Source organism: Sphaeramia orbicularis, chromosome 15 (assembly GCF_902148855.1).
Source record: "Sphaeramia orbicularis chromosome 15, fSphaOr1.1, whole genome shotgun sequence".
NCBI lineage: Eukaryota > Metazoa > Chordata > Actinopteri > Kurtiformes > Apogonidae > Sphaeramia > Sphaeramia orbicularis.
In genome coordinates, this window is record NC_043971.1 from 33607438 (window position 1) to 33620117 (window position 12680).

General features: G+C 35.9%; 1 pseudogene; it reads right to left on the bottom strand.

Moving 5' to 3' along the window:
* Positions 1 to 9974, bottom strand: part of LOC115433875 (semaphorin-4G-like) — a 25928-nt pseudogene extending 15954 nt beyond the window's left edge.
* Positions 9975 to 12680: the final 2706 nt, after the last annotated feature.

Sequence of the window (12680 nt, forward strand, 5' to 3'; positions counted from 1 at the left end):
CGTATCTTTCTCTCTTCTCCGTTGTATCAATAAATCCCAGACAGGACTCTGCTGCTTTCTCCCAACTTTAGTCTCCATGTTTCCAGGTAGAGTGGGGACCAGAAAACGACTGGAAACCACAAGTGACAGACCGTCAAGTGTCGTATGGTGCCGCTAGCTAAAATTGCTCAAGTGAAATAAATCACTTTTGTATTAATCCGACATAGACAAAGATGAAAACGAAGCGAATTTTATCTGTAATTTTTATCTGTTTAGTTAGTTGTTGTTTTTTTCATTTAATAATAGTTTTATTTATTTCAGTTAACGAAAATGTTTTTCAATTATAGTTTCGTCATTTCTTTAGTTTTGTTAACGATAATAACCTTGCTCCACACACATACACACATACACACACACACACACACACACACATATATACAGGGTGTCCATAAGTCTCCATACATAGGAAAAATAAACGTTTTGACATTAAACCATTTTATTTATATAATATGCTCTATATGACTGCCATTTTGTCGGGAACACATTTCAATGCGTGCCCCACATGCTGAAGAACTATAAAGAAGAAATATAAAGAAATACATGTTAGAACCATATATGTATGGAATGTATTATGTCTCCTATGTATGGAGACTTATGGGACACCCTGTATAAAGCTCTATATATAGACATCTGAATATACATATTAAAACACTCTATTAAAACAGAATTACAATAAGCTTTTGTACTACATGTACCAGACAAATACTATTGTATTGTTATGACCCAGGGTCATAATTTGTATGTATTCTGATGTCGTGTTGTATTTCCCCCCCAGTCCTATAGGGGTGCTGTATGTTTCTTTTGCTGCTGATTGGTGGTGCCAGATGAACCAGCATTTAAAAACAGCCTGGATGCAGAAGCTCTCTCTCTCCTCTTCTCCCTCTCTCTCTTCTCTCTATCTCTCTCTCTCTCTCAACCCTAACCCTAACCCTAACTCTCTCTCTCTCTCTCTCTCTCTCTCCTCTCTCTCTAACCCTAACCCTAACCCTAACCCTAACCCTCTCTCTCTCTCTCTCTCTCTCTCTCTCTCTCTCTCTCCTCTCTCTCTCTCTCTCTCTCTGCCAGCTCCCAAACAGAAATCCCTGTGTGTTCGTTTTGGTCGCCAACGGACAATATTAGGATGAGGAAGAGCAAAGGTCTGTTGCTCCATATATGATATATATTGTTGTTAAGAATATTACTAATGTTGTCACTTATCACTTTTATCTTCTCTCTCTCTCTCTCTCTCTCTCTCTCTCCTCTCTCTCTATCTCTCTCTCTCTCTCTCTCTCTCTCTCTCCTCTCTTCTCTCTCTCTCTCTCTCTCTCTCTCTCTCTCTCTCTCTCTGCCAGCTCCAAACAGAGATCCTGTGTGTTTCGTTTTGGTCGCCAACAGTGATGTTAGTACATTTTGTGTGTGTAATAGTTTGTACATTGTAATCGTTGTACATAGTTGTTTAGTAAACAGTCCTAATTTTCGGGTAGGGGAGGGTGGCTCTTTTCTCTTCACATTTTTATCCTGTTTTTGGTTTATGGAGTTTAAGCTAGTTATTGTATTTATTTCCTGAATTTAGTTTTGGGTGATAAGAAATTTTAGTTTGTCTGTGAAGCTTTTTCCTTTTTGTTTGTTGTTTTAGCTGAGCCCTCCCGACCCCTTTGAGTTGTTTAAAAATAAATAATTGGACTGTAGTTCTGATGCGTGATTGGTAATTGGAAGAGGACAAAGAGAGCACATTATGTACGTCTTGGTTAACCCTAGGCCGGGACGTAAGAATATAAGAAGTGAAAGAAATAACCATCAATAAGTGTGCATTTAACAAAATGAACATATTTTACTTGCCCATTCAAGGGTTTTCATTATGTAAAAATAAATTGTTCTGGATAAGATTCATCAAGGCAAAATGTCTCTAAATCCCTCGAAAACAAGGTACTCATGAAATAATGCCCTCTATGCGAACATTCATTCATTTTCTGAACCCGCTTTATCCTCACTAGGTCACGGGGGTCGCTTGGAGCCTATCCCAGCTACATAGGGGCGAAGGCGGGGTAACACCTGGACAAGTCACCAGTCATCGCAGGGCTGAACATATAGAGACAAACAATCACTCTTCACATTCACACCTATGGGCACTTTAGATTAACCAATTAACCTATCAGTGCATTCTGTGGATGGTGGGAGGAAGCCGGAGTACCAGGAGAGAACCCACGCAGACACGGGGGAGAACATGCAAACTCCACACAGAAAGGTCCCACCCCCCGTCGACTTGGTGTTGGAATCGAACCCAGGACCTTCTTGCCTGTGAGGCACCAGTGCTAACACTGCACCACCGTGTCACCCACTCTATGCGAACATTATCTGTGTAATTTTGTTAATGAAATCTAAGGTGTGATGGGTTTTAAAAGTCTGTCACTGAATAACCTTAGCTAAACTAAAGCCAATGAGAGAAACAGTTTTTACCGTTTCTTTAGTAATGTTGGCATTTGTAACACACATTACATGTACATTCTGTTCATCACTGCACTTATGAAGGATTGTACCAATTCAGACATTCATGATTTCATCAGTCATCAGGTGTAAATATTACTTTCATTTTTTTTTTTATTATTACAATTACAACCAAGCACACAATAAATGCAAATTAAAAATCATGTATAAAACAAATAACATGAAAATACACCACACATAGGAGTCAGCAGCCGCAGGTCAAACAAAATCAGAAATAAAAATCAACTCGGGAAACAATTTGTTTACCTTTGGGTCATTATAAACAAACAAACAAAAAAAAAAAAACAAGAAAAACAAAAAAACAAAAAGTTAATATGTTGTGCTTTATATGAAGATTTCCACAAACTGCCGGGTCTGAGATTCATGTTTTGCTAAGTCTTTTCATCACTACAAACCACACCCCAAGGAGAAAGCACCATATGAGTACAGTACATTTAATAAAGCATTAACATGAACAAGGTGTTATCCCCACTTTATGTGACGAAACTGCAACAACCATTGTTAACTGTTAATAAATGCATAAGCACCTTCTAATGTATGTGTTAGCCTTAAATTAAGCAACAAAAAAGCCCAATAAAATGTGAGGACAGTGATTAACAGGTAAGTTACTTAATATAATGTGTAGTAATGCTATTATGCAATCAACAAAAGACAAACTAAAGTTACATAATAATCAATCATCACACTGAAAACTGAGCATATCACTCCAAAAATGACATCAGTACATGATGTAGATGTTAAGTATTCCTGTTGGCATTAAAAAAAAAAAGAAAGAAAAAACAACATGGTAAATGCTACGAAAAGGGCCAAAAGAAGAAAAGAACAAAATAAACATAGCATTTCCTTTAGGTTTGAAAAAGGACAAGTTGCTGATCTAGTAAATTTGACATGGGAGCAGAGGGTGGAAATAGGTCTTTGCAGGGTGGAATGGGAGCATAGTACATTGGGATCTATATACAGGTATAGGATTCAACAAAAGATCCACACAAATACTTTTAAACTAATTATTGTTATCTCATGCCCCGTATCAACACACTACCCGAGTGTTCTTAATGCACAACAGGATCAAAACAGTGCTCAAACAAAAAACTGTGCAACTCTTTAAAAAACAGAAAAAGAAAAAGACAGAGCAAAATGAAAACAGTCCACAAGTAAATGTTCTGCTTTGTAAAAAAAAAAAAAAAAAAACACAAACAAAACACAAACCCTAGTAGCCTGCAGGATGTAGTGGGGTAGAAATATAAAACCCTTTTTACATCACTTATGGCCAATTCATTATTTGGTTCAGTGATTTGAAGAGCTTGTGGATGTAGTGGTGGTTGGTTTTTACAAGTGCAGCTCTACAGTTGGGGGGTGGGTAGCTGCCCCTCGCCAATAAATCCCCCTGAACAGGTCACTAACACTGGAGTCATGTATGTTAGTTTCATATTGAGATCAAGCTGTGAGGAAATTAACACCACAGGGGCCTTCCACCAAAGCATCAGAAAATGACAAGGGTGGAATGAGAACCATTAAGAAACAACTTTTATGATCAAAGTCACAAAGTGATACAAACTAGAAACACTGTTGTTGTTTTCATCACTGGACACAGCTCTGAATGAAAAGAATGGAGTCTGATGCTGAAATCACTGCGTTTCTTCTACACGGTTGAGTTTGATTATGAGTCTTATGAAGGTATAAAGTTATTATGTCGACTAAAATTTGCTCAGAGGTCTTATTTATGTCTTTGTGCATAAGAAATCAATATAAGTGAATCCCCAAAGGAACTTTGTGTTGGTAAATGCAAGTTATGCAAATTTACAGGATTTCAGTTCTGTTGCAACATGTTGATGGTCATATGAACTATGTTTTCAGCTCAAAAATGTCCAATTTCTTCACAATTAATGTTATATTTTCATGTCACAAATGGCCAAGTTATATTTTAACTGAATTTACCTGAAAAACAAACATTCTATAGATTCTCCAATTTTTCTTACAAGATTCTATACTACATATCACATGTTTTATTTTTACAGGTTACAATATGGAGTATGGTGCTGATCCATCCTGTTTATGTTACGCCAATACATACATTAAGAATGTCACACGTCACTTTTTAAATCAACAGTTTTCTAATAATAAGTATTTTTATAAAGAAATAACAATTCTATATTGTTATTTCCTCTTTAGTATGATGATAAACTATACAATAAATATTCTGATCCTAGTTTTTACACAGGGATCCTTCTGGAAACGGTGACATGGCTGCCGAGCATCAGTATGATGGATCCATAACAACCATGTCACATCCGTCCACTGCCACATTTTGTGTTTTTGTGTCAGCTGTTATTGTTTTAGATCCACAATACTAACATTTATGAATAAGAGGATAATTAGCAATAGCAAAGTTTATTACCAGTAAAGTACTGGTACTGACCAGAGCATCATGGGTAATGTCACGTCCGTCCACCAGCAAAAGTTTTCACATACACATGCTATTCAAAATCCATATTTCTGAAAATATAGCTTCCACTGTCAAATAATATCAGTAGTCTGTGCACAAATGTATTAGCATTATTTCAACACAGTTCTATGCATTTCTTACAACTTTTTTTTTGACAAAAATGGCCACTCATTTGACCCCCTAAGTAAATTTTAGCCGATGTGATGTGATTGTCTTTAATAAGTTCACTGTTTGTTGATCCACGGTTCAGACAAAAATGTAACAGTTATGACTTTCCAAACAGACCTTCAGTTCAGCAATTGACGACACAAACCATACAGAAAATTATTTATTTTCACTTTCACACACATTTACCCATAAAGACCTAGTGCTACTTATGGGTAGTTCCCAAATGAAATTTCTCTCTCTATTTAACCTTTCTTAAGTGACTGATCACCATTTATTATTATATTATCCTCTGTATTTTGCATTTTTTCAGTGAAAATCAGGTATTTTTCAATATTTCATTCATCGGTCATGTAGATGTTCATTAAGGCTCAGATTAAAGTTGAGGTTTATATTCAAAGAAACAGAGAAAACTGAAGAAAAACTGACTTTTTCAGTAAAATCTATCATTAATTGAACATAACACTAGTGTGTCCATCACTGTCATTGATGCAACTCCATGGGTTTTACTGGTGAATCAATGTTGTAGAAGATGACAGTGTCTTCACGTTCACTACAGAGCCTCTGAACGTCCAAATGGGTCATATCTGATGACCATGAAAAGATGACAAACTGCATTTTACACCAATTATTTACATGTATTGATAGGAGCAGTGGATCAACAGGTATTAAACCAGGGGTCTCAAACATGTGGCCCAGGGGCCAAATGCAGCCCGCTGAAAGGTTCCAATCCAGCCTGTGGGATGATTTTGTCAAGTGCAAAAATTCCACAGTCTTGAATTGAATTAAGCAAAAAAAAAAAATAGCTTGAATTAAGGAAAAAATCTTGAATTAAGCCAAAAAAAATCATCAACTAAGTAAAAAAAATCTTAAATTAAGCCCAAAAAAATCTCAAATTTAGCAAAAAAAATCTTGAATTAAGCAAGAAAAATCTTGAATTAACAACTTAATTTTTTTTTCTTTGTTTTTGTGCAAAAAATAACATTAAATTATAAAAATATTTATATTTACAAACTATCCTGTAACAATAAAATGTGAATAACCTGAACAAATATGAACAACCTGAAATGTCTAAAGAAAATTAAGCACAATTTAAGCATTTTCTGCCTGTTATTAAGTATTTAGTGTCTTTGTAGATCCGATCCATAATGCACATGTAGAAATGATAAGTTGAGGAATAATATTGTTAAAATTGCACTTATTTTTCTTAAGAAATTTCTTTTTTTTTTTCAGGTTATTCACATAATTTATAAAAGTAAGTATGCTCATAATTTCATGGTGTGTTTTTTTGCACTAAAGCAAAGACAAAAATTTTTAGTTGTCATTATTTATAGGTTATTATATTATTATTCTGCTGGTCTGGTCCACTTCAGATCAAATTGGGCTGAATCTGGCCCCTGAAAGAAAATGAGTTTGAGACCCCTGTATTAAACAGTTTAGATCAGTAGATGATTTTGTTCAGTGGTGGATGTTTAGGTCTTTATAGGTTAATTTCTCCCTGTGATTAATAAAATATTCTGTTTCTGATTCTGATTTATAAACACACTGATCAACTGGCAAACTTTCTTATAGGATGAAGTTGTATCTTTTAACCTTAGCCTTTGTTTTATTAGGATCCTAAGAGCACCGGTTGTACGTTTTAGGAGAGGTTGAGCAGGAAAATCTCCCGATAGAGGTGAGGAGGGGCTGCGAGACATCTGAGGAGGTAATGTGAGAGGTAGAGTGCAGGCCAGAGGAGGTAGAGATAACAGAGGAGAGGGCACGCTGCACTAATGTGGGGAGACAGGACCCACCAAGGGAGCATCTGTTTTTAGAGACTCTCAACTCTGCCCTCCATCCCTCCTCTTCCTCCTTACTCCCTCCTCCTCCTCTCATTTTTGGGTTTGCATCAACGGTGTGTTCTAAACATCAGAAAGTAAAGACCAGGAGCTTCTCCCCATGGAGCTGGATAACAGGCAGAGTGGCTGCAGTTATTTTCTCCACAGCCCAGGGTCAGTCAAGGCTCCACTACACTAAAAAAAAATATATATATAGGAGTGTTATTACAGCGCAGGCCTGAGAAATAATTCAGAGCATGTGTGCGGGTCATTATTACATAAGAGATTAGCATTTGTAAAGGACGGAGGAGGGTTGGCTCAATGTGAAAACAAGGATTGGAAAGAAATGAAAGGTTTTCATTTTCTGCTCTCGTTCATTTCTGTTTTTTCTATTTGAAGAGGAAATGTGGAGATGATTTGAGGTCAATCAGCCTCAATCACACTACAGCGATTCGGGGATTATTTTAGATTGCCTTCATTTGTGGTCGACGATTTGACCATTTGAACTCTGGAAAAAAATGTCCTCTCTGGTTTTGGTTTCAGTCTCTCACCAGAATCCTTGCGTTTCCTCTAATTCCTCCAGCGCAAAGATTCTCAAAGCTCTTTCAGCTCATAAAGATCAGTTTAATGTCTCCTCTGCACCCAGATATAGAACATATGTCCTGAGATACCACTATGTCTGCGTTATAACGGACTCTTCCACCTTCCATGTTCAATTAAGTTAGTTTTATGTGTCGCCTGGATGAATCAGAGAACCACATTATAGAAGCTCTGGTTAACCCTCTGAAAAGCTGCTATCGTTTTACCTCTAAACTGACATGGCATTGTTGCAATAGTTTGTATATTTCATAATGTGCTTAATTTTTTTTTTTTTTATCTCCTTTTTATTCTTTTTTATTCTTTTTTATCCTTTTTATTTTATTTATTTTGTATGTTGTGTGCTTGTGGTTTATGGACCTGTGTCTGCAACAAAGCTTATTATAAATTAACCCTTCAGAGTTCACACACAGAAATACTCTGAAATTCAACATTTCAACCTTAGTGAGTTATTGGAGGACATAACAAAACTTTATTACTTTTGAGAAATTTTTTGAAACTTTTATTCTTATGTAAAAAAAAAAAAAAATCAAGGTCAATGAAGTTACCAGATTTGGTTCCTTACCCGTAAGTGGCAAAGTAAGTAAATATAGAAAGGAAAAACACTTGTAAGGTGAAAGGAACATGTATTTTAGAACATTAGAACTTCACTTTTAGAACAATACAACAACATAATGCTGATTCAGACACCAGTCGACTTTTCAAAATGTCTATAAAATCTCTCTGAATCACTTTATAGTACAGTGGTTCCCAACCTTTTTTGCCTTGTGACCCCATTTTAACATCACAAATTTCTGGCGACCCCAGACATTCAAAATGGAGACTTTTTTTTTTCTAAAATTAGTTTGTTTTTGATCATGTAATAGTTTGCTGTACTATGTTGCAAATAAACGCTGATTTTAGATGACATTTAGGCTATATAATGTATATTATGACAGACGGAGGCAGAAAAGCCAGGTGTAGATTACTGCACAAAGTGAGAATCTGATTTTCCTTGGTCAGGATATGTACAGTCAGTCCAGCCTGGATTTACAAGGCTGACAATTAATACTGAACAAACAATAACTCAAACTATGAATTATGAAAGAGCTGCAGCATCTGAGACTGACCACAATGAACATTTGACAGATAAACAGAACCACAGCGCTTCAGTTTCAGCTTCACAGTTTGTCATGTCTTTTATGGATTAGGATTGTCTCTCTCTACTCAACATGTATTTTTTTATTTTTATTTATTTTTATTAGTAAGTTTTTATTTTTATTTCTATCAGTTACTAGAAATTTCAGACGACCCCATTTGAATTCCTTTTTTTTTTTTTTATGTCTTTGTCTTTTGGCTTGACACTGTTTTTCATCTTAGCTTATTTTCCATTTGTTGAGTCTTTTACATGTTTCCTCTACATTTCACATGGCTTTATGTCACTCTTCTTCTATTTTTAACCCATAAAGACCTAGCGCTACTTTTGTATCACTTCCCCATTGATTTTTTCCCCCTCTATTTAACCTTTCTTAAGTGATGTATCACCATTTATTATAATGTCATCCCCTGCGTTTTGCTTCTTCTTCTTCTTTTTTTTTTTTTTAAGTGTAAATCATGTATTTTCTTATATTCAATTCACAGATCATATATGTGTTCATAAAAGGTCAAAGTTGAAGGTTATTATATCAGGGTCCCGATCCCAAGGTTGAAAAACACTGATTTAACCCATAAAAGGCCCAGTGCTACTTTTGTGACAGTTCCAAAATGTTTTTTCCTCTATATTTAACTTTTCTTAAGTGATTTATTACCGTTTATCATGCCATTATCCTCTGTATTTTGTGTTTTTTAGGTGAACATCAGATATTTTACTATATTCAATTTACAGATCATGTGGATGTTCATAAAAGCTCAGATTAAGTTGATGGTATTATATCAAGAACCGAGAAAAGTGAAGAAAAAGTGACTTTTTCATCAACTGAACATAAAAACAAGTGTCTCCATCCACTGTCATTGATCCAACTCCATGGGTTTTACTGGTGAATCAATGTTTGTAGAAGATGACAGTGTTTCCATGTTCACTACGGAGCCTCTGAACGTCCAAATGGGTCATATCTGATGACCATGAAAGATGACAAACTGTATTTTACACCAATTATTTCCATGTATTAATAGGATTAGTAGATCAACAGGTATTAAACAGTTTCAGCAGATGCTTATAGTCACCAGTGGATGTTTGGGTCTTTATGGGTTAACTGAAGGATGAACTCACATATCATACTGTTGTTAATATTTATTCTAACAAACCCTACATCTTAGGAAAGGCAGCTGTGGTGTCAAAGAGAACATACTTGTGATGCTCCTCCCACGTCCTCTGCTGAACCCTTGTGCATTTCTTCTGCGTTTGCTCTGAACTTGATGACCCAGAGTAGTCTTGCCGGACGTGGTTTCATCTTTATGTTTCTCAGAAAGAGAAACCATCGACCAATGAGAGCATGCTGTTACTGTGGTCCTTGGGTCGACATTGGGCTCCTAACAAACACTTAACGGCATTAAAATGATACATCGACCATGATCAGAAATGAAAGAGAAGGGGAAAAAATCCAGGGAAAGAAAGAGGGAACGAATCTCTCTGAAGCTGTAAAGTCCACAACTGAACTGCACTAATATCAACTCCAGAGACTGTCTGACCTTCACGTTCAAGACAAAAAAAAAACAAAAAACAGTAAATACACAAATAAAACAATGATATTTCTGTCACATACACAGCATCTGTTCTGCTTGTTTGCATCTTTCTGTTTGATCTAATTTGTAACATGAGCAGCGCTAAAGTTCGACCTCTCAACAGATCTACATGATTAAAGTTGATGGCTTTTTGCTTGCTCATAAAAAGAGATGGATCTCCGGTGACGTATGAAGCTGGTTCCCATTAGCTGGAGCACTAACTGCATCATCGGTTATTCGACCAGGTATTGATGATGGAGGGAAAGGAGAGAGAGACGCATCTGCTGCAATGCAGATCTCACAGGAACATGCATCACTGAGTCAGGTAACAAGTGATTCACAAACTCTCCCTCTCCATCACACACACACACGCACGCACGCACACACACACACCAACAAAGTCATTAATTGTTCCCTGCTGACTGGACACCTGGTAGTTTTCTTACTGCTAATCAATCACCAACGCTGTAATAACCAAACTCATCTGCAAGATCCGAGGCTGCAGGTTTTGTTTTTTAAGCTTTTTTTTTTTTTTTTTTGTCTCCAGTGTTTCATTTGTGCTGGTGTATCAGTGTATGTTTGTGTGTAGGTGTGTGTGTATGTGTGTGTCTAAGTGGGTCAAACCCCTGTGTTGCCTCTCATATAGTCCATTGGGAGATAAACACAGAGAGATGAGCTTTAATCCAGGATTGGAGCTGGATCCTCTAACTCAATTAAACATCTCTGTCTTACAGGACACACACAAACACACACACACACACACACACACACACACACGGTTTCTATCACTAGTGAGAAAAATAACACAGACGTACATTAATTTCCTAGAGAATAATTGTGTAAAAAAATGTGATCGTGGGTGAGTTGTAAAAATGATGTGATATTACTGAGTACATTTGCAGTTCCTAAACCTTTATGTTGTATTTGATGTACGTCTAAAAAATGTTAGATGTAAATGTTATATTTTACAAAATTTAATGGTTTGTATAGTTCTACAATTACTAAATCTAGAGGGAAACTTTAGTGATATACAGAAAGAAAGAAAGAAAGAAAGAAAGAAAGAAAGAAAGAAAGAAAGAAAGAAAGAAAGAAAGAAAGAAAGAAAGAAAGAAAGACTCTTAGTGTACTCATTATTACATTTTTCTCTCTAACCCTTCCATGCATAGTGGTCACTACAGTGGACAGTTCTTCTCCAGCTGTTCTCTTGTATATTCATGGATTTTGTTGTTTTAGTTCCATATCAGCTGACACAGTGGACGCTCATGCATCATCCCATAATACACTGACATTCATACTGTAACTGTTACCAGATCTGCACTAACATGTTTGAGCAGAAATCAATTGCTTGTTATTGTTATTAGACTGTAATTAGCAGTTTTGTTGTTTTTTTTTGCATATTATCTCCATCAGAATATATTTAAATGTGAGAAAACATCAGATTAGCTGCTTTAAAAATGTGTTTATTTCATAGTTTTCACACAGTATATCAGTAAATACATTTCTTTGCATGGTGTCCAGCTAAGTGGACATTTTTGCAACTCCATGAAAAATACGTTCATAAAAAAAAAAAAAAAATTCAATCACTGTTGAGGAATAAAAACATTCAGGAAAAAAAATCTTGTTTAAGGCTTTCATAATTCATGCATGAAAGGGTTAAATTGGTAAAAAATGTAATCAATAAATGCTGCTTTTAAACATTATATTTATTAAAGCAACCTTTATCCTATTTTATTAGGTGAATGTTATTTATAACAGTGTCATTCGACTCCTGTGTCAGTTTTTTTCCGTTGACCCCAACCCTAAACACCACATCCCTGACCTTAACCGTAATAGAACTCACACCCTTTGAGTCGTTTATGTGATGAACTGTTCCATCCTCCATGTGTTGTGTCCTGTTTGTCCAGGTTCCCAGACCACAGCGTCAGGTCCAGACCTCTGACGCTGCCTGACATGCTGCTCCTCATCTCTTTAATCATATTCTGCATTTGGAATTTTCTGTTAAATGTACCTGAAGGTGACTGTAGTAAAGGCCTGGAAAGTATCTGCAGGGAGGAAACTCAGCGTTCAGTTCCATGACTGCAAAAGACTGTCACCCAAATATTAAAAACAGTCCTCATATTTATCTTAGCTTGTATGATTACTTTTGGTTTTCTTTTAAAATGGTTGTAATTCCTAACTAGTTATTCCAATATTTGTGTTAATTACTTGTTAGTAACATTTCAGAGCTTAGTAATAACACTAATTTTATTACATTGCAAAATGGGGTTTCAGTGTAAGTCAATGAGCATCCTGCACTAAACAAAAACTACTAATGTAATGAGGTAAGTGTCAGTGCTATTGGCTAATTATTGAGCTTTCAGTAGTTTTGAGCAGAGTGTAAGTGGTTTAAGAGATTTATTCAGGACAAATGCAGAGAAAAAATATTAATATATATA